Consider the following 23,139-nt stretch of genomic DNA (forward strand, 5'->3'; position numbering starts at 1 on the left):
ATTTTGAGCAACTGAATTTTAATTAGCAAAGAAATGGTCCCTCCAGGAGGACATGTACTTCCTAATACTCTGACTTTAGGTCAGGGAGACTTGTGCTAGATTTCAATCACCCTGAATTGTAAGATATCAACTTGGTTATTTTAAGCCACTAAGTTTGTGTTAATTTATTACATCAGCAATGAAAAAACTAATACACTCTGGACCCCCTAAATTAGTACCCATTGTCTGAGGGGGAAATAGTTTAATAAATTATAGATCCTTTATAAGCCAGAAGTGCATTTTTGGAGTCCTCTATTTTGTGTTATTCCATGCAAACCTACAATAAACTTACTCTTTCATGCTTGCTAAAGACAAATGGTGTAACATTTTCTTAAGTACAACAAATTCGAAGTTTAGTCTTGGTTACCAGATACTTTGCAGACTGGTTCTGTATATGACAAAGTAACTTATTCTTGATTTTAGAGAGAAAAGCTAGATACGTATGATTTATACCTTAAGAACAGTAAAAACCTCCTTTGTTTCTCTCCATCTCCTTTTGTTCCTTTCTTTCCTTCCCTTGCTTTTCTCCCCACACCCAACACTACATCATCAAGTTTTCAGATTTTTGGAATAGAGATAGTGAATATCATTTTAATGAAAACTTATTGTACTATATGGAGAGAATGTATTTGCCTCCCAGAAGGTGACTGGCTTTCCTCATCTGTCTTAACACTGAGTAAGCTATTTCTTCAACCACAGCTACTATTTTGTAGAGTTGTGTGACCTGTGTTCACAACTCATGCAAATATGTCCGCAGCAGAGGGAGAGGGACGTTGCTAACTGAAAATGAAAGTCCTCAATCTGGTGAATCTTTACTGCTGCTGCCATAGGATAGTTCCTGGCAGTTCATTAATTCTTAAGATAATTCAATTTCATCAATTCAATTTCTCAAGTTCATTAATTTCCAGAGCAAAAGGACATTGCCCTCCTGGAGATCTGAGTCTGGTATCCTCAAAAATAAAGGAGTGGTGAGTACGAGAATGTGGCAACCATTAATAGTAGTCACTTGATATTTCTAGATTTTTCCTGCAGACATACCCTGGAATTGTACTTTCCCATCCCTTTAAGTTAATATGGCCATATGCTTGGTTTTGTTCCATAACACATGAGGAGAAGGAATGCATGCCACTTTTGGGAGGAATGGTTGAGAGTTGGTGTGCAATTCTCACTTCCTGTTTATCTTTCCTCAGCAACCAAGAAAGCATAGAAATAAAACTTCCCTCAGCCTGCCGCCATGAATCAGAACAACACTGAACAGCAGAGATCAACCATGGACCTACAGTGTAAGTTAAAAACATAATAAGCCTTTGTTATTCTAGCCATAGCTAGGTTAAAGTTGTTTTTTACCAAACCTTCTAGTCAGATTCTTAAAGAACTTGATACCTAAAAGTAGAACATTACCATATCAAGACCCAAAATGTATGACCTTGGCTTACCAGATCAAAAGAGTGAACAAATTATTAAAGTGAGAAAACGATAGGCTGTCTTATGTACTGGCAAAGCATTGAGTGAAGATGTCACTTCTTCTAAGTTGGGAATCACTCCAGAGAAATAATAAACGTGTATCTTTAGGGCAAAATTAGAATATAGAATGTTAATCTTTTGTGTTGTCTGTGTTTGGCAGAGCACCAGGAAAAAGGACAAAAAAAAAAAAAAAAGAGGGGAGCTCAGAAAATAATTAAAATAATTAGCCAGTATATAATTAGTAATTAAAGAGAATAAAGACAGCCCATAGATTTAGGGACTTGCAGCATAAAATATAAAGCAATACCTTTAGGGGCAAAGTCCACTAAAACTCACGGTGGAGTCATCAAAAGTGTGACCACCACACCCCTTGTTAAAAGCCCCAAAGGGATTAAAGTGTCTCAGAGTAAGGATCCAGCTGTCCTGTAATTCATTTCGATTAGACGTATTTGCTATGGAACCACAGATTGGAGGGAGTGGTTCTCCTGATGAAACCTAAAAGGACCTCCCTGGGTGCCCATCACTCAGCCTAGAAAGAGAAAGAAGCAATTGGAGTCAGAAACCAAAGAAAACAAGAAAAAGCTAGGAGATACAAAATAGAGAGTACTGCTAGCGCAGCTGACAGCACATGGAAGCTACCAGAGTCAGACAGGTAAGGAGCCAACTACGTTTTTGAGAAAAAGACTCTAAATACTTAATATTTTAAAAAGACTCTTGGGCAGAAGGTGAGTTTAAAAAGTTGCTCACCTCTCCCAGAAGAGCATACTCTCTCAGGTGCATTGGAGATGTGACCACGGAGGAGGAGAAGGAGGGGGAGGAGGGGAAGGAGGAGGAGGAGATGAAGACGACGATGACCACTACTACCCCCACCCCCCAAAAAAGGATAAACCAAAAGAATTTGGACTGGGAATCCATAAACAGAGCAGCCAACCATTCCAACTGAGCAGAATTATACCAAATCAGAAAACCTATGGAAGCCTCAGGAAGTGTTTATTCCCATCAGCACTTGATCATTACCTTTCAGCTGTAAGAGGAACACATAATTTCCTCTTTGATGCATACAAATCTCCAGGCCAAGAAGTTCCACGGCCAGACCCATTTAAGAAACTATAGGGTCTCTCTCAGCATCGGAGACTAAGCTGGACATGGCAACTGGTTGCCTTCTCTGAGTTTTCTCTTTTAGAAGGAGTAAATGTGCTTCTGCATGGGACTAAGTGTCTGTACCAGTCAGGGTTCTTCTGATAAACCAAACCAATAGGGGTGTGTGTGTGTGTGTGTGTGTGTGTGTGTGTGTGTTGGGCCACATAAATTTTATCCCTCTCTGTATTAACCTTAGTACTTTATCTGCCTGAAGATTTCACGGCCTCTTGGAAGCTGGAATAATGCCTGTGGATATTATCTTTCACCTATTCAAAAATGATCTCTTTTAAATGAAGAAATTGCTCTGCTGTACATATATGTGTGTTGAGAAAAAGAGAGAGAGAGAGAGAAAAGGAGCAGACTAGAAAGTCAAGATTTTCAGTTCCAGTACAAAAATAGACTGTAGTCAGAATTCCTTCCTGCTCAGGGGAAGTCAGTCCTTGTTCTATTAAGGGTTTGACTGGTTTGAGGCACCCGGGTAGCTCAACTGGTTGAGTCAGACTCTTGATTTTGGCTCAGGTCATGGTCTCAGGGTCCTGAGGTCAAGCCTGCAGTGGGCTTCCCACTTACCATGGAGTCAGCTTGGGATTCTCTCTCTCCATCTCCCTTTGTCCCTCCCACTCCTCACTCATGTTCGCTCTGTTTCTCTCTCTCAAAATAAATAAACAAATAAATAAATAAAATCTTAAAAAGAAGATGGCTTTGACTGTTTGGATGTGGCCTGTCCACATTGTGGAAGGTAACAGGCTTTATTTAATGTACACAGATTTAAATGTCAATTTCATCCAAAAGTTACCTTCATAGACACATGAATAATATTTGATCAACTATCTAGGTATTACAGTCCTGTCCAGATGATACGTAAAATTAACCATCAAAGTCATCTAAGTGTTTGTGGATGAGAGGGAGATACCGACCACAACTCTGTAGCTTTTTTTTTTTTTTCTCCTGTGCATTGTCTTCACATCTCCATCTCTGATCTGCTTCTCCTGCCATCCTCTTTCACTTATACGTATGCTGGCAATTTCTTTGGGCCCACCCAAATGTACTTTCTCACCCTCTAGTCTCCATGAAGTTTCACAACACTCAAGAAATTTAATGGCTTCCTTTGACCAGAGAAATATGAGCAGATGTCACTTCTGGTTGGAATTTTAATAAGCCAAAACAAAACCCTGTAACTCTTGGCTCCTTAGCCTTCGTAAGTATAAGTAGTCTAGGGAGTATGAACTACCTAGAGGGCCCTCTGCCAACTCTCAACTGCTGCCCACTATGCACAACAGGGAACCTTCCCTGTTTTCAGCTACTGATGTCACTGGGTTGGTTCAGAGTATAATCTAGCTGATTTTGCTAGAAAAAAATGTATAACAAGAGGAAAGTAAGGAAGAGATGTTATAGGAAATAAGTAGAGCATAGAGTTTAGGTCTGAACAAAGTGATATTGAATCTTGAGACTATTTCTTCCTAGTTGTGTTACCACATTAAAAATTACTCAATCTCTCTGATCATCCTTTTTTAACATCAGCAAACTGAAGATACTTATGCATTTATTGAACTTCTACTATATGCCAGGCATTATTCTAGGCATTATTCCAGAAGAATACAGATGGATAAAACGGATGCTGAATATTTCCAAGTCCGTTGACAATAGAAAATAGAAGTAAATTCTTACTCTACATTCTAAAACACTGTAGATAGTCAATACATGTTTCTGATTTCCTTTAACCACTTACTTTAAAGTAGAAGGATCCCAGCCTTTACTGTTAACGGTGCTGATACCACCTGCTAACAGGTGGTTAAAAAAAGAAAGTCAGAGTCTAACTTGTTTTTCCTTTAATCAACATAAATGCCAAGAACCAGTCAGACTAGAGTTTTGCTAAATTGCATGTTTGCTTTGGCATTCGGTACAAATGCCAAATTCATCACAAGTCTCCAGGGGAAGAGATTACTTTCCAGCAGGCAGTGATGCTTACTGGGGAGAATACCTCCTTGGCTGCTTCCCTATGACCTCTATATTGTACATTATGTTCTCTCCTCTTCCTTTGTCCTCAGTAAACATGACCCAGATAAGAACATAAATGGGCAACTAATAAAGGGACAACTAAAAAAGACAAGACATGTGTGAAAAATATGAATGCTTATTCATGGTAAAGAAAAAAATCAAAATAATAAAACAGAACAGCATTTCCACCTACTATAGACTGAATGTTGGTGTCTCCCTCCCCGAAAATTCCTATGCTGAAATCAAATTTCCAATGTGATGGTATTTGGAAGTGGGGCTTTTGGGAGATGGTTAAGTCAGGAGCATGAAACCCCTATGGTGGGATTAGGGTCCTTAAAAGAGCCTGCACTTTTAAGGTTCCTGGCACTTCAAACAAAGTAAAGATCCAGCAAGAAGACAGATGTCTACGGACCAGGAGGGGGCTGTTCACCAGACACCAAATCTGTCGGCTCCTGGATCTTGGACTTCATAGCTTCCAGAGCTGTGAGAAATACATGTTTGTTGTTTAAGCCATACCATCTATGGCCTTTTGTTATAGCAGCCCAAATGGACTAAGACAGTATTCATCAAATTAGTTAATATTTAACCCTGAGTCACTCCCCTACATTGTTGATTTAAAAACTTTCTAGATTTCGCAAGGATGTAAAATACTCAAATTATGTGTTACTCCAGTATTTTATTTGGGGTAATTGATTCTACTAAAATAGTAAAGGATAGCACCCAAAGTGATGAGCATGTTTATTCCAGCTCTGTTTCTAATAATATAAATTTGGATACAATATGCTTTTAACACTAGAGTCTCAGTGAAATAAATCAAGATAGATTTCTACAAAGAAATACCATAGAAACTTTATAAAAATCTTGCACACATACCTATTAAAAAGAAAACAAAATCGAAGGGGAGACAAAGCATGAGAAACTGTGGACTTAGAAACAAACTGAGGGTTTTGGAGGGGAGAGGGGTGGGGGGTTCGGTGAACCTGGCAGTGGGTATTAAGGAGGGCACGTATTGCATGGAGCACTGGGTGTGCTGCATATACAATGAAGCTTGGAACACTGAAAAGAAATAAAATAAAATAAAATGGGAAAAGAGAAAACATATTTACAATGAATTATTGAATAAAAAGTCATTGCAAATATATATATTTTTTAAATAGGAATGTGACTACATAAAACACCCAGATGAACAGGCATCAGTGATAATGGATTTATGTAATGTTAGCAAGGGAGTATCCTGAGTGTTAAGGACATTAAGTGCTTTTATTTTTTTAATGAAATATTCTGATATTTCTTAAATGAATGTGTATTGCTATTGCACTTAAAAAAAATCAATAAATAAAGTAAGCCACAGCAGGCAATGACAAATAAAGAATATCATCAAACATCAGGTCCTTGCCAGAGCTGAGAAAATGTGTATTTGCTGATAGCTGATCGAATCTGCACTACCAATAAAGACCACAGAGTGCTTTGTTTTGTTTTTCTTTTAAGTTGCCGAGAAAGGCATCTCATATACAAAGAAATGTTAGGTTCTACCAGGATTATCAAGAATACAAAATATATATGTCAGTTCTGTACAAAGTAAATTAGAAATGAAAAGAATTCCAGCCCTTTTCTCCTTGGAATTACTCATTAGCTGAGTGATTTTTCCTAACGTGTTATTAAAGGCTCTTAAGGCAGTCAAAAATGGATTAATAGCAAAGGGCATATTGATTAAAATGTAATTTCTATTATAACTAAATGATGATTTTGCTTGCCAGCGGGAAGTACTCAGAGACATCCTTTTGACATTTATAGATAGATAGATAGTTTACTCTGGTCTTCCAGACAGAACCTGAGTTTCCCTGAATTACTGGGAGGAGAGGTATGTATGTTAGGTTACTTTTTTTTTTCTTTTAGAGAAAGATGTTCTCTCAGAGAGAGGGAAATCTTTTCATTTATTTTTAATACTTCTTTCTGAGGAATCAAGGTTAATACTTCTTTTCTTTGTAAGTAGACCTAAAACTACATGACTTTAAACATTTAGAAGTTTAAAAGAGAAATGCACTAAAAAAATTTTGTAAGCCCTGTAACTCGAGTAGTGAAATTAATGACTTTCCCTTTTTAGTTCATTACCTAAGTTTTATGGCTTTTTTGTAGCAATTTTTATGGTTTAAAATAGGAAGGACTTCATTTCCAAAATAGACGGCATGTGAGTGATAAGGTTTAATCTTTCAGAATTCACTGCCACATCTGACCTCACACACACACACACACGCACACACACGTGTGTACCGCGCACACACACACAGACACACACACACCCCTCTGTCTGGTAAACTCAGAAACTGAGATATTAAAATATCATGAACCTCTTGTTATTTTATGTAGAATATAAAATAAAAACATGCTGAAAACTAAACTTTTGCACTATTGTTAAGATGTGCTGCAGCTTAAAAACTGGAAAATTTTGAAAGCAACATGTGCATCTTAAAACTTGTGGAATTTACTAATTCATGATATGTAAGTGGGTGCTTATCAGTGAATGTCATTATAATGGAAATGTCTATTTTTTTTAAATTGCACTAAATATCTCTCTTACTAAATAAAAGCTCTTATTGAACACTTATTCTGTGACAAATAGTTTTCTTAAAGATATCCAAAATTAAATATTATAAAACTATAGAGTAATTGAGAAAAATCTCTGGCCTATGGATGCAAATACGTTTATACACTGAGATTAAAACTATATTAAAAATGATGTCAATGTACAAAAATTAAAATAGTTCTTAGGTTAGAGTTATAAACTTTTTTTTCCCTCAATTTCTCAAACTCTCCACAGTAGGTCTACAATCTCTTTTATGATTTCAAAGCAGCAAGTAAATTTCAAACACTCAAATGTTGTGGAAATATTTTGGTTGGTGATTAGATGTGGAACTAAGTTTAATATTAAGAACTGCCTCTTTCCTTTAATACAGACTTTAAAAAATGTTCAGAGGGTAATTTGTGTACTCGAATGAAAAGACATTATTTCTCATTTGAATTCTTCTTAGCTGGAAAAGATCCAATTCTGTTGCTTTGAGATATCTCCTCTTTAAAAATAAATAAACAGAAGATAAAAAGCAAAATATTAAAAAAATCTCTAACTTGTTGAATGCGAACAATCCAAGATAGCTGACTTCCAGGTTTGTTTGGTTTTTTTTGTAAATAGGGGCCCCCATACCACCAAACAGATGGCTTTATCAAGGCCTAAAAGAGCTCAACTACTGGCCATATCAGTCAATTACCTTCTAACATCTTCTAAAAGAAAAAACTAAATGGATGAAAGCTTGATTTATAGCCCTGGTAAGTTCAGTAGAAATTCTATGCTATCCCCCCACTGGGGGGAAAAAAACAGTACACAGGAACTGGTACCACCTTCCAGTAATTCAATTCCAGAATGTGTTTTAGGGGCCAATCTCAATGTATAGAAGGAAATGACAAACATAGTCTAGGTAATATTTTTCATATTTTCCAAGACTTCTTTTTATATTAACATGTAATCCAAGCCTATTATCTAAATATTTACATTTAATTTGTTGCTCACTACTCTTAGTGGTCAATTTTGCAGACTTCTAGTCAATACAATAGTGATTAAAGAATCACAAAGAGAGACATATAACACAGGAAATATCTGGCACGTTCAGATGAAGGTAATTCATGAAAAGTTAAGTTTAAGGGAGCTATTTGAAGGACAGTACCTAGGATGTAGAGGAACTAGGGTGCAGGGGTCTGAGGTAGTAAGACAAAAGGACCTACTCCCCCTAGGTCAGAAGGGAGTAGGTGGGACAGCTTTTCATGGAAACAGTGTCTGCATGTCTCACTCATGGAAGGTAGCTTTGATGGAAACAAACCTGTGGCTGAAGGACCTCGCCAATCTTAGATAAACATGTGGAAAGGGATCCTATGGAATGAGTACCCTGATCTCACTTTTCCTTTTTATTATCTCTTGCTGGTGCTCTTCCTTGGCCAAAGAGGGGACTAGAGCCCTTTGATCAAGCGTCTACAAGTCAGCCTCCAGAGTAGAGGGCAGCATAAAGGAAAAAAAAAATAAAGACTATCCAACTGAACAACTAAATGAAACTCAGAGAGGACATTAGGGTTCCTCCAGATTAGTGTCTGTGATATATCCTATACATACAGGGTTGTGGCAATTAGCCTAATGCATGTGCCAAGTAGTTACAGAAGAGGTATAGACCATAAAGTCATTCAAGTCACTAAATTAGAAATGGACGGACCTCCCACATTAAGTCTTTATGGATCCCCCTTAATTGTAAATGATTCTAGATTTTTTAAAAGATTTTATTTATTTATTTGACAGAGAGAGAGAGAGAGAGAGATCAGAAGCAGGCAGAGAGGCGGGCAGAGAGAGAGGAGGAAGCAGGCTCCCTGCTGAGCAGAAAGCTCACTGCGGGGCTCGATCCCAGGACCCTGAGATCATGACCTGTACCGAAAGCAGAAGCTTAACCCACTGAGCCACTCAGTACCCCTGATTCTAGATTTTTAAAATGCTTTTGCTTTGGGAATTATTTAGATTTTGCAGACCCCGCTATGATAAATAGTGATCCTACAAGTGAGCTGGACACAAGCAATAGAATTCAAATTTTAAGTCTGCACATGGACCACTTTCTGCTGCAGGAAAAACAAATTAAATCTACCATATTTTTCTTAAATAAATGATTTCTCTTTACATAAAATTACAGCTAATGAGAAAACAGAGAAGTTAATTAAACAATAAATTATTTAGCCCACAAGCCACCAAACAATCATTTTGGTTTTGCCTGATCTCTTTCCAGAGACTCCTAAGGTGTCCTAAGGCCTGAGTAAGGTGCATGGTGGAGAAAACTTCATCCATGGGTTTCAGGGCATGCGGCCCGTAGGTAAGACTGGAAATAGTGTTTCAAAAAGGAGTCTCAGAAGATTGGGCCTGGGCAATTATAATCCATATGAGTTAGAGGAAGAAGAGAAGCAAATAGGAGAAAACATAGAAACCTATTTTTGGAAAGGCAAACAGGAAAACAGAGAGAAGATGAGTGTGGACTAACTCCTGAATCTCTGTTTAGGTGCCTAACACAGTTTCCTAAGGATTTTCTATCTCGTGGGCACTTACTGGGTGCATTTAAAGGGCCCAGAAAATGATTTTATGATTTTACTATCTTAGAAATGATGTAATCAATGGTTTTTCTTTCATCAAGTGGTCACACCACATTTTTATGCATGTATGTGTGTGTCTATATGGGTATGACTTACACATAGATCGATAATTCTAATTCTTTAAATGCACAGATCATAAATACAAAGCCATATATCATGATTCATTCAGCATAGTATTTTTTTTAATTCTTATTTTAATGATTTGAATTTTCTTTAACAGTATTAGATCACTTTTATTTCAGATAATATAGTTTTGCCTGCAAATAACAAAAAAAAACCTTAGGTGAGGTGGGTTAACTATTTCAAATAACAAAAAGATTAGACTTTATGTTTCCAAGGTTAATTAAATCATTAAGTCTCCAATGCCAAGACTCTTGGTTATATTCTCAGAGATACTTTTGTCTTTGTCTTTATGGTCATAGGATGGCTGCTATGGTGCCAAACATCATCTCTTCATTTGACAATATCCAAGGGCAGAAAAGAAATGGGGAGGGTATTTCTCCCTACATGCATGTATTTTTATCAGAAAGAAAAATCTTTCCCAGAATTCGCCAGCAAACATTCTCTTCTAACTCACGAGTCAGAGCTGGGTCACTTACCCCATTCTCACACTTGAATCAATCACGGACAAGCACAAAATTAAAAGGTAACGCGTAGGAGGCACTGTTGGTTGTCTATAAAATAGCCACTTGCCCTGTCCTTTCCTGTTAACAGTTTCTGATTTTGTTCAGGAATTCAAGTGGATGTCAAAGTGCTCAGCGTAGGTAGATTCCTTCTTGGGCTCCGTGGCTGAATGATGGGTACACTAAACAAGGCAGGGTAGTCCTTTGCTCATGGTTTTTAAAAGGCTTTCCTATTTCATGTTCCTCTTTTTATTTCTGGGACAAAATATTTTATCAATATTTTATCAAAGGCAATACTAATGTGGTCAGCGTAATGTTAAAAGATCTTTTAGGGTGTGAAGTATTAATTCAATTCATTAATAATTATTGACAGGCAAGCCTTTTGTTAAGAGATGGGAGAGCTAAAGAAATAACCAAATTGTTGTCCTGACCTCCTCAGATGCTGAGGAAGTGATGAGGCATATATAGTTAACAAGAATTAAGACAGATTATGGTATGGTGTATAAGAGAAGTATTTGCAGTATAACCGTGGTTTGAATGACAGAGAAGGGAACTATGGTGGTGAGAGTAATTTAAGCAGTGCTTGAAGCAAAATTTTAACACTCAGGTAGAGAGTGGGAAGTGAAAGGGTAGCTAAAATTAACACATTTAATCATTGAGCCCTTACCAGCTTAGATATTGTGCCAGATACTGAAAATATACTGAACAGCACAATAAAAAGAAACCCTTCTCTTGTGGAGTTTACCATGACTTGGCAAAGAACAATGACAGTTCTATAAAGAAGTTTGAACGGCTAAAAGCAGCTAAGTTGGTGGGGGGGGGGGGACTGAGAACAGTGAGACGAAAGAGGTTTGTTTTCATTTGGTTGGTTGCATTTTTCCATGATAAGGGCAACAAATGTATGTTTGTTTTTTGTCTACGTGGAAGGAACCAGGAAAATGGAGAGATGCAAATTGGGGAGGAATAGCTAATTTAATAAAGTTGGTAAAAAATGTAAAGTTTTAGGATTAAAATCTAATCTAAGAGGTTATTTTGGGAAACAAGAAATACACTAGAGATAGAAACAGAGATATTTTAAGGTCCAATGAAGAAATATTTAGTGATGTTCACATCAGATAGTCTTATCTTTTCTAGAAAGCAGGAGGCTTTTTTATCTAAGACTGAGCAACTCTGGGAAAGATAGGAGCCCAAGAAGCACAGATATTTTGAACAACCATGAAAGTGTAGGAATACTTTAAGTGGTCATATCCCACCAGGGACCAGGCATGGTCAGGCAGCATGGAAATGTTGAGTGACTATGATGTGTCAGCAAATAGGCAGGGTCCTTGCCTGCTTGGGGCATTTGATCTAATGAAGGATCCATAAAATATTTCAGTAATGACATAAGTAAATATTACCTGGAGACTGGCTTAAGTATAACAGGGGATAAGGTCGAGAGACAACAGAAAGGTAAGAGAGAACCCCAAACAACTGGCTGCCTTCCGGTTCAAGGAGGCAAATAAAACTCAGCATGGTGTCTGGTGTAGTTAGGAGAGACCAAGTGATCCCAGGCATAAATGCAATGTGTGTGCTTTGAGAGGAAGTCAAGCTCTGTCACAGGTGCACACGCAAATCCCACTGTCACCAGTGAGAGCTTGCTCACCCACACTAAGCAATTAAACATATTAATTCACAGCTGACTCCGAGGCACTTTAAATCACATACAAGATACCTTGTCTCACGTTTTAAAAGCTGTTAACGGGGTACTCACGTACATTCAGTGGGTTAGATGTTCCAGTTGACTTGGTCCCACTCTTGCTGGGTGATCTGGCAGGCTTGCAGGACCGAGAACCATTTCTAGGGAAGACATATAATTAAAGTACATTTCACTTAAGGAAGTTAGAAAACAGCCCAAGCAAAAAGTAGGTGAATGAAAAGCTACCAGAGAGAGGAAATCACACGGAAGAATTTCTATTTCTCTATATTTTCCAAGTGTATATTCATCCTACTCTATGTCATGCTTGAGCTTTATGAGAATAAATCAAAGAAACTTCCTTCGCAATGGAGGCAGGAGGCCCTAAAGGGGGAGCTCCCCTGTGGGTACTGCTCCCTGAAGCCTACATAACCAGCAAAAAGAAGGAAGATGAAAATCATTTCCATAAGGGGGCCCATTTTTCACATAGAAAGTTCATCTCCTACTTTTAAGAAAAAGAAGTAGGTTCTCTTTCTGCCTCAGCAGCAACACACTCACCACCAGTTGCAGCCAAGGAGAAGCCACCAGAAGCTCCAACTTGTTCCTCTCTAATGAACTTTTGTTCAAACCAATCCTTCCCCAATCTCCTCCTAAAGCCTAACTGAAGCTGATCGTCCCATTGTCTCTTCAGACTTGTGGTTTGCCTGCCCTGAACTGCCATTCCTCTGTTACTCTCAAATAGATTCATCTTACTAGTAAAATAACTGTCTATTGTATTTTGGAGGGTGACAGGTGTTCAGCAGAATATAAAAAGCTTTTTTAAAAAAAAATGATAGTAATCATAATATTCAGCTTTTCAAAAATTGTTTTCTACTGGACTGTTGACCAAGATGTTCCTTCAAGGCAAAAGCATGTATCTACTACCACTTACTCCCTTCTTTCTTTGCACACTCTATTTTAGTCCAATCAATTTATTACGCATTCCTGAACATGTTCTGCTTTTCCTGCCTCTGTGGCATTGCTCATATGATTTGTCTGCCTGCAATGTCATTATTATTTATCCATTCCCATTCTGACCCCCCCCAAAATTCTGTTATTCTTTAATACCCAGCTCAAATATGACCTTTCCCCCACTGAAGCTGTCTATCAAATTTAATCTCTCTCTTATCCATATTCCCACAGAATTTTTTTTTGCCATTTATAATGAGACTTATAAGCAGTGTTTTTAATTCTACCTCCCTGCCTTTGAGCTTTAATGGCAAGAAGAATGTTTTATCTGTGAAAGTTGGTTGGTTGGTTTTTCCCTTAATCACTATCTTCACTGTGCACATAATGGGCACTCAAATATAATGGACAATTGCTTCTTACTTTAATTTGGTGTAAATCAGACATTTAGTAATGCTATAGTCAGGACTTTACGCTATACCCATAAGATATTTCTTTTCACTTGAAATACTGTATTTGCATGGCTTCCAAATCATCATTCCTTCCCATGTTCCTTTTCCAATCTGTTATGCTTTCCTAGTCTACTCTGCAGGCTTCTCCTCCTGGCTCACATCTTTAATATCCTCTATTTTTTATTAGACTATGCCCCTTCAAGAGCTAACCCAAGCCTATTGTTTTAAATATCTGTACACACAGGTACACCTGGGTGGTTCAGCTGTTAAGCATCCATCTTCAGCTCAGGTCACGATCCCAGGATCCTGGGATCAAGTCCTGCATTGGGCTCCCTTCTCAGTTGGGAGCCTGTTTCTCCCTCTTGGGCTCCCCATGCTTGTGCTCTCTCACTCTCTCTCTCTCTCTTTGTGTGTGTGTCAAACAAATAATTAAAATATAAATATCTTTACATCCAAATTTTTGTTTTAGCCCATACTTTGCATGAGTGCCATATTTAAATCAACTGTTTACTTGATAGACCCACTTTAGAGTGCTTTTTAGAGTGCTAATAGGTGATTTCAAATTAGCATATCTAAAACTCAGTTCCAATTTGCTCCTCTTAAAATTTCTTCTCAGGTAAGGGCAATTTCATTTTATCATTGCTTTTCCATTCCAAAACACTCAGAGTCACCTTGCCTCCACTCTTCCCTCCAGACCCCATATCAAGTATGTTAATAAATCTCACTTGTGCTTACTTCAAAAGATATCCCAAATGTATCTAAAATAGGACTACTTTCCCCATCCCACCAATAAAATAGTGATCCAAGACACTATAAGTAGTTTTAAGTTTTTGGCAATGGAGTCTTCTTATTTTAGATTATCCCTTCTTTTTGTCTAGTCTCAAAATAGCAACCAAAATAATTCTATTAAAGAATAAACCAGATTAAGTCTCTTCTATTCTCAAAACCTTCTAGTAACTTCCATCTCATTCTAATAAAAATCAAAATCACCAAAAGGTTAGCAAAATCCTACATGATCTGGTCCCATGTTAACTCTCAGATACCTCCTTGTGTTCACTGTGCTCATACCACAGTGGCCTCCTGGCTTTTGTTCAAAAATCCCAGGCTCCTGCCTTCAGCTCAGGTCATGATCCCAGGCTCCTGGGAACAAGCCCCACATCGGGCTCTCTGCTCAACAGGGAGCCTGCTTCCTCCTCTCTCTTTCTCTGCCTGCCTCTCTGCCTACTTGTGATCTGTCTGCCAAATAAATAAAAATCTTTTTACAAAAGTTAAAAAAAAAAATCCCAGGCTTGTTTCATCCTTTGGGCTTCTCTTCTGCTGTTCCCTCTCCAAGTAACACTCTTCTGCTGACCCAGGTGAACCTCTTACAAACCTCTACTGGATACTTACTGATATCCATTCACTTTTTTTAGTAAAATTTGCCTGTCTGCCCTATTTAAAAAAGAGGGACATCCTGTACCTTGTACTACCTATCCTTGTTTATACCTGTTTTTCTTTAAAGTGATTGTTCCACCTAATAAACTACATCTTCCACATAGAGACCTTTAAAAATCATTCTTCTTGGGCCACCTGGGGACTCAGTTGGTTGAGCATCTGACTCTTGATTTCTGCTCAGGTCATGAGCTCAGGATTATGAGATCGAGGCAGACATAGGGCTCTGTGGTCAGCATGGAGTCTGCTTGTCCCTCTTCCCCTAACCCCTCTCTCAAATAAATAAATAAAATCTTTAAAAGAATAAATTTAAAAAAATTCTTCTTTTCCCATTAAAAGCAAGTCAACTCCATGAGGGCGAGAATTTTCATTGATTTATGTGCTGCTATACTTCTAGTGCCTTGCATTATGCCTGGTACATGGTAGGGGCCTAAATACATTGTGCTGAAGGAGTTTATTCTTTTGATGTGAGAAAACATATGGTCCACTCCTGTTTCACCATACTTTGCTTGTGTAACATCATTCTGAATCCTAGATCCTTAGCAATAAGACTAACATAATAACATTAGCTCAATCAGTTTCCCAAGGGAGCTGAATAAATAAAATGAAACAATCAGTAAAAAATGTAATTTGAGTATCAAAAGGCACTAAATAAGACATGACAACTTAAATGTACAATATAGTTGGGTCTTACGTCAATCCTGATACAAATCATGTATCGTCTTACAGTCTACACATTTGTGTTTTACAGCAATTTTCGGATATCTGACTTAGTTCATAAAGTTAATTTGCTATGGGTTCAGTACCAAAGTTTGGTTTTTTGATCTTAAAGTAGGTCATTTTTTTTTTACCATAATAACTATTATTAACATCTAAAAAATAGGTGATTTATATTTGCCTGATTTTTAGAGCTAGGAAATGTGTCTTATTCTAGTAATAAAATTAATAATGATAGCAAAAATACCTGACAGTTTTGAGCACTTATTACACATCAGGTACTACTCTAAGTGATTACCTATACTATTTCATTTAATTCTCAAATAGCTCCATGAGGTTGCTACGATAATTATCTCTACAGAAAATGGAAAACAGGTATAGAGAGATTGAGTAATGTGTACAGGGACATAGCTAGTAAGTGGTGAAACAGATATCAATCTAGGTAGCTTTGTGACAAAAAAAAATCAAATTTTTCTTAAAAGATTTTATTTATTTGACAGACAAAGGTCACAGGTAGGCAGAGAGGCAGGCAGAGAGAGAGGAGGAAGAAGGCTCCCTGCTGAGCAGAGAGCCCGATGTGGGGCTTGATCCCAGGAGCCTGGGATCATGACCTGAGCTGAAGGCAGGAGCCTGGGATTTTTTAACAAAAGGGCTGGATCCCAGGACTCTGGGATGATGGCCTGAGCTGAAGGCAGAGGCTTTAACCCACTGAGCCACCCCAATGCCCCCCAAATCGATTTTTTTAAATTGAAGTAGAGTTCACACAAAATGTTACACTAGTTTCAGGGAACCAACACAGGAATCTGACAATTCTACACATTGTGCTGTGCTCACAAGGATAGCTACCATCTGTCACCACACAACATTGACTATATTCCATGTTATTACTTTTTTTCTTTTTAAGATTTTATTCATTCATTCATTTATTCATTCATTCATTCATTTAGAGAACATGTGAGAAGGTGGGGGGAGGGTCAGAGGGAGAGGGAGACTGTCAAGCAGACTCTGCACTAAGCATGGAGCCTTATGCAAGGCTCAGTCTCATGACTCTGAAATCACGACCCAAGTGGGATGTGTAACTAACTGAGCCACCCAGGTGCCACTCCCTATGCTGTAACTTTCATCTCAGTAACTTTTTCATTCCATATCTAGAAGCCTGTACTTCTCACACCACTTCACCTATTTTGCCCACCCACCCACGTCCCTCTCCTCTGGCAAGCACCAGTTTTTTCTCTGTATCAGTAGGTCTGCTCCTATCTTTGCTTGTTTAAAAAGCCAATTTTTTAGTTTCTTTTTTAATTTTTTATAAACATATAATGTATTATTAGCCCCAGGAGTACAGGTCTGTGAACTGTCAGGTTTACACACTTCACAGCACTCATCATGGCATATAACCTCCCCAATGACAGAAGCCAATTTTAATTCAAAATCATTTTCCCAGGTTTAGTGAGATATAATTAGCACATATTGTATAAGTTTAATGTATATACTGGTGTATATGTGTGTGTGTGTGTGTGTGTGTGTGTGTGTATAGCACCACAATATACACAGTTACTTCAATAAGTTTAGTTAATATCCATCACCTCACATTGTTATATTATTTTCCTTTTGATGGGACTTTTAAAATATACTCTCTTACAACTTCCTGACACATAAAGCACTATTGTTAACTACAGTCATTATGTTGCCATTCCCAGAATATATCATTTAAGGTCAATATATTAGTCACTTTTATACCTGAGGACATTTAGTGAGTATGGAGAAGACTAATAATGAGTTTAAAAAAATGGAGTAACTGATACCATCGTAACACTCTTTAGGACTGGTTACTTTGTGGTATTTGAGAAGCATTCTCAAGAGTAATTCACTCTTCTTTGTAATTGCTTCTGTGAACTGATTCATTGTAATGTTGGAGAGTAATAGCAGTAATTCATGCTATGATTACTGAGAGCCAATAAAATAGTTATGACAAATACCAGTCTAATTGATATAGCTTGAGTCACTTAAAAAGAATCACTTGAGAATGTTCTATCAGTAGTGCTCTTGGATTGGAAGAAGGGGGTGAAGATAAATGAGCAGGCCTGGGTCCTCCTCCAGTTCTGACAGTTCTCTTCCTTCTGATAAACAGCTATAATGGCAGAGGGGGGAAAAAAAAACAATAACAACAACCTTAATCTTCTCTGACCTTTCTTCATTTGGAAGAGAACAGGACAATGATTCTGAACTGTCACAGGAAAAAGTTCCAGAGAAGGGTGAGGAAATCCTACAGATAATTCCCTCTACTTGACAACAAACTAAGGGGCAGTTTCAGAATACACCTGTCTCATACCAAGGAGAGATGTACTATAATCACCACCATTATAATTGTAATCACAGCAGCAGATAGCATATGTTAAACACATACAATATGCTCGATATTAAGCTAAGTGCATTACATGATTGATTTTGATTCTGTACTGTGTAGATTGGTTTAAAAATGCCAATGGCTAGTTTGGGGCAGGTGGGACATCTTAGGCTGATAAACACAACTTCCCTAAAAATACAATCTCAGTGAGACACACCCAAGGAACCTTAGGTACAAAGGAGTTAAGGGATGGTCCCAGATCATCCAATTCATATTCACTTGGCACTCTACCATTCTTCCTAACAGGCTACTCTGCCTCTCACTGCCCCCTCACAGTTTTTGTATCTTCACCCTTAAATGGAAAGAACTATTCATTTGTATGAATTTCAAGCATTTCTCCAACTAGAAAATGATACAATATGATGACTATATCTTACAAATGTGTGTTTTTAGACACAATTTGGAACGGATGAAATTGCACAACTCTACAGAAGGTGAGTGGGTGGGCAGCTACACAGGGTTGGGGTAAGTAGAAAGACTTATCATCCAGACATAAAATAATTATGTAATTACATAGGGCTGTATAAACATGCTTATGATACAAGATCAAGTGAAAAAAGGAACTGCCTAACTAGCATATATATTACAATTATGTATAAGTTCTATGCGTGTCCACATAGAAGAATGAGGTGGAAGAACAAATTGAGGGAAGTTTTCTCACGATTTGTTTTGGGCTGATGTAACATTCAGGGACGCATTTACACTAAGCATTAATGTTTTTACAAAATTGTTTATGATATGAATCTTGAAAGTGAGATTTAATTTAAAAAAAAAACACCAAAGATGGCATAATGGCAATTCTGAAATTCAAAGAAATGCTGTGGTTTTGGTGCCCACATAAATGTAGCCAAAATTATCTTCTCAATGCTTGTTATAAATGACTCTAAAGAACAATTTTCAAACTGTAATATCTTCTCTGAACAACCATAAACCCTAGTACACATGCCAGTTAGTAATTAATTCTTGAATACTCAATTTTTCCTGAGAAAATATCTTACTCTTTGTAAGGAAATAATGGTCTACAAAGTGAAAAAAAATTGTCTTTATTTATTCATTCACTTATCCACTTATTCAACACACATTAATATTGAGTGCTTGTTGTTTTAGGCACTATTTTAAGAGCTGAGGATTTACCAGAAAAGAAGCTAGTTTGTAGCTAGGACTTGACCTGTAACAGCCTAGAGCTTAAAAATAGAGCTGCCCAGGAATTGAACTACTGGGTATGTGTCCCAAAGATACACATGTAGTGAAAAGAAGGGTCATATGCATTCCAATGTACATAGCAGCAATGGCCACAATCACCAAACTGTGGAAAGAGCCCAGTTGCCCTGCAACAGAGGAATGGATAAAGAAGATATGGTCCATATATACAATGGAATATCAATTAGTCATCAGAAAGAATGAGTACCCAACTTTTGCATCAACATGGACAGGACTGGAGGAAATTATGCTGAGTGAAGTAAGTCAAGCAGAGAAAGTCAATTATATGGTTTCACGTATTTGTGGAGCATAAGCAATAGCATGGAGGACATTAGGAGAAGGAAGGGAAAGATGAAGGCGGGGTGGGAATCAGAGTGGGAGACGAACCATGAGGGACTATGGACTCTGGGAAACAAATTGAGGGTTTTAGAAGGGAGGAGGGTGGAGAACGGGTGAGCCTGGTGGTGGGTATTAAGGAGGGCACGTACTGCATGGAGCACCGGGTGTTATATGCAAACAATGAGTCATGGAATACTACATCAATAACTAATGATATACTGTACGGTGACTAACATAATAAAAAAAATTAAAAATTGTTAGAAATAAGATTTAAAAAATTATCTCTATGAAAAGGGAAAGAGCTCATGAAAGAATCTGGAGCAAATTTGTTCCCCTAGTCATCACTGAAAATGCAGTAGAGAGAGGTTGCAGAATCTTCTTGTGGCAGCTTTTTGAGCAAATGTTTCCAGAAAAATATATATATCTATGTTGCAGAAAATAATTTAGAAATAGTTTTCCAACTCTGCTTCCTTCACACAATCACCTAGTCATCAGAACATCTGTTCCAAGAAGAAAAAAAAGAAAAGAAAAGAAAAGAAAAAGTCATGAAGGCGGGAGCATGTTTATTTTACCACTGCATTTATTCCCAGCATCAGGAACAGGACCTGAACTGTGTCCATGAGGATCCAATCAGTTTAGTTCACACCAAGTGCTGGGTTACCCTGTTACAGCAATGAGTCATGTTTGGTTCTGCCTCTCGAGGACATTAATCCAGGTGGTAAATGGCAGGCATTTATAAAGCACCAACTGTATATCAGATATATAATAAATGCCATTATTTTAATCTGATATTGCCACAACTCTATTGCTTTTTTCTTTGCCTCACTGTGTCTCAGTTTTCTGAGTTCTATAAACCTGTGATAGTGATACTACTTCAATCCTGAAGCTTTGAGAAAAAAATTCTTGGTACTTATATTATTTATAAAAGCACCGAGATTCATAGCATGTACCATCCAAGTGCATGCTAATATACTATTATTTAAAGCTCACGATAACACTGTGAAATAGATTTTATTGCCTCCGTTTTACAGAGGAGCAAACGGATTCATTGTGGGTAAACAATTTGGCCAAAGGCCCACAGTTCATACACTGTGGGACCACTGAGTTTAGAAGTATTTCTCCCATCTTCCCTGCCTGTCTATACCCTTGTTTATATTCTCAGATTAGACCCTAATCCCTTCCTGCTTCGTCTTGTCGACAACTGGCTTCCAAGCCTCTCCTTCTCTAGTTTCATCGAACACCCTTTACATTTTCCACTATCCACTTTCCACATGTTACTTAAGCACGTATCAAATTGTATTATTTTCCTTTCTTTAAAACCCAAGTGGTTTCTGCTGCTTCTAGAATAAACTTCAAGGTTCTCAGAAAATCACTATATGATTTTAATATTAAAAAATATTCAATAAATGATGTTCAAACATTATAGCCAAAACACTAACAACTGTATTAAAATCAGACGGTCCAAAATTCAGGCAGATCTGTATTCAAAGCACTTATAAGGCAGTAGCTTTCCAAGTTATTAAAATTCTTTGATCCTTAGTATCTCCTTTGAAAGATTGGGATAATAGCATTTAACACATAATTTGGGGTTCATATAATAGATACTTAGTAAGTGATACTTATTATTCTCATCGTCCATCGTGCCAGAGCAGCATAAACCATATTTAAGAGATCACACGTGGAAAAAAAAAAAATCTAACAGAGATCCCCAAATGTGAAAAATGGAGAGAAATAAATAGTAGAATTGGCTGCTATCAAGCAATGACATAGTATTTCAGAGTTACGTTGCCAAACCAGTCTAATTTTATGGGAAGAGAAAATTCAATTATAAATAGACTATTTAATTTATATATAAAGTCTATTTATATATGTAAATATATAAACCAACCTGACAAAAAATAAGTTTTATCATTGTATGGATTGGAGCAGATTTGTAATAGATTTGCTAGTAATAAATAGAAACATTCTATACCCTACTCCTCACTTGAAATATTAAGAATTACTATCTGATTTTATAGCTCTCCAAGAATATGCTTTCCTTCTAATGAATGCTCTCATATAGATTTTACAGATGCTTATGTTAAATATAGGTTAACTGACAGATTATTTTGAAATGCTCGGAGTGATTAATCAAGGCTGCTTCATTTAGTGATGAGAGATATTCAGTGAGATTTCAAGATTTCAGTTTAGTTAAATTAAGTTCATAAGCAAGAAAACTCATCTGAACTCAAGAAAATATTTTGGGCATATAGAAGCCACATGGTAATACTCTGAGACACAAGCCTTGCATTAGTGACCCTAAGCTAACTTCCAGGTATCTCCACATTGGTTGGTGGTGTTAGCTGAGAAGTAAACATGTAGTTTTTCTTGTTTTGACCTAAATAAATTCATGTTTGATGAGATCATACTTTTAGCACTCATTTCTCCAAACGCTTATTAAGTATTCACTAAGTACCAAGAAATGTGTTAAGGACTAAAAATAAATGATGTAATAAAATGTTTTTCCCCCTGATTTTACTGCCCTCACCATCTAATTAGGAAAGAGAAATAAGTCATAAATGTGATTGTTTTGCTTGTGATGGTGTATGTGCAGGATAGAGAAAGGCACCCCTATGGCTATGTCAGTTCAGGTCCATCAAGAAGCACACATCAAAATGGAGATAGACATAAAAGAAATGTATTGGGGAAAGTGTCTGTGAAGGATAAAGAGTGAATGATCCATAGCTAGAAAAGGCAGCTTCCAGAATATGGCAGAAGTCTGACAGAAGGAAAGGAGGATGGAAGGACAGAAGTTTGGACGGAAAGAGTCTGGGAGAGCTTCAGGAAGGACTCCAGTAAGTCAATGGGACATACCTGAGCTAGAGTCCCCCATGATGGGAGGCCTGTGTTTCACCGAAACAGACCTGAGCTAGTAGCAACCCTTGGACGGGAGCAGTCCAGGGGCAACACAGCCTAGCAGCCAGAGCTTTCATAAATACTGAAAGCAGCAGTTAGGGTTGCCAATCAATCATGACGGTGACCACCATGGGAGGCGTCAGTGTTACTGGTGGACCAGGACTCCAGAAAAGGTTCTGAAAATGAATACGAGATCTCAAAGTGGATGGGTCAACGCCTTCTAAGGGGGGTTGGGAGGCAGTGCACCAAGAGGTGAGAAGAGATGGGGCAGGATTCCAATCAGGTAGAGTCAGGTAAGTTCTACAAAGATGCTTGATTTTATTCCAAATAGAGTCCCTGAAGGGGTTAATGCTGGACAGAGACAAGGGGGCTTCCGCGTTGTAGGAAGAGTCCCATCACGTATGGAGTGTATTCTGATGGAGGTTTTGGGAGGTGAAGGAGAGGAAGACACTAGTCGTAAAGACAAGGAAGTAGCAAACAGACCTGGGTTCTAATCCTGACTCCACTCTTTACCAACCAGGTGACCATAAGCAAGTCCTTTAACAAGCCAGAGCCCCTACTACTAATTCCCTACAACAGGAATTACACACCTCCTTACTTCAAGGTGACATGAGGATCGCAGGTATAAAATGAAGAGGACTGTGCTTAGGA

At 37.7% G+C, this 23,139-nt stretch overlaps 1 protein-coding gene across 3 annotated transcripts in view; it reads right to left on the bottom strand.

The window, feature by feature from the left end:
• The window catches only part of LRRC4C (leucine rich repeat containing 4C), a 1,215,829-nt gene that overhangs the window by 716,486 nt on the left and 476,204 nt on the right, over positions 1-23,139 (bottom strand). For all 3 annotated transcript variants that reach the window (XM_059140139.1, XM_059140132.1, XM_059140125.1), the window contains one exon: positions 12,188-12,269. The gene's annotated coding sequence lies outside the window, so the exon portion shown is untranslated. The remainder of the gene's footprint in view (positions 1-12,187; positions 12,270-23,139) is intronic.

The sequence above is a fragment of the Mustela lutreola genome, chromosome 1, assembly GCF_030435805.1.
Source record: "Mustela lutreola isolate mMusLut2 chromosome 1, mMusLut2.pri, whole genome shotgun sequence".
NCBI lineage: Eukaryota > Metazoa > Chordata > Mammalia > Carnivora > Mustelidae > Mustela > Mustela lutreola.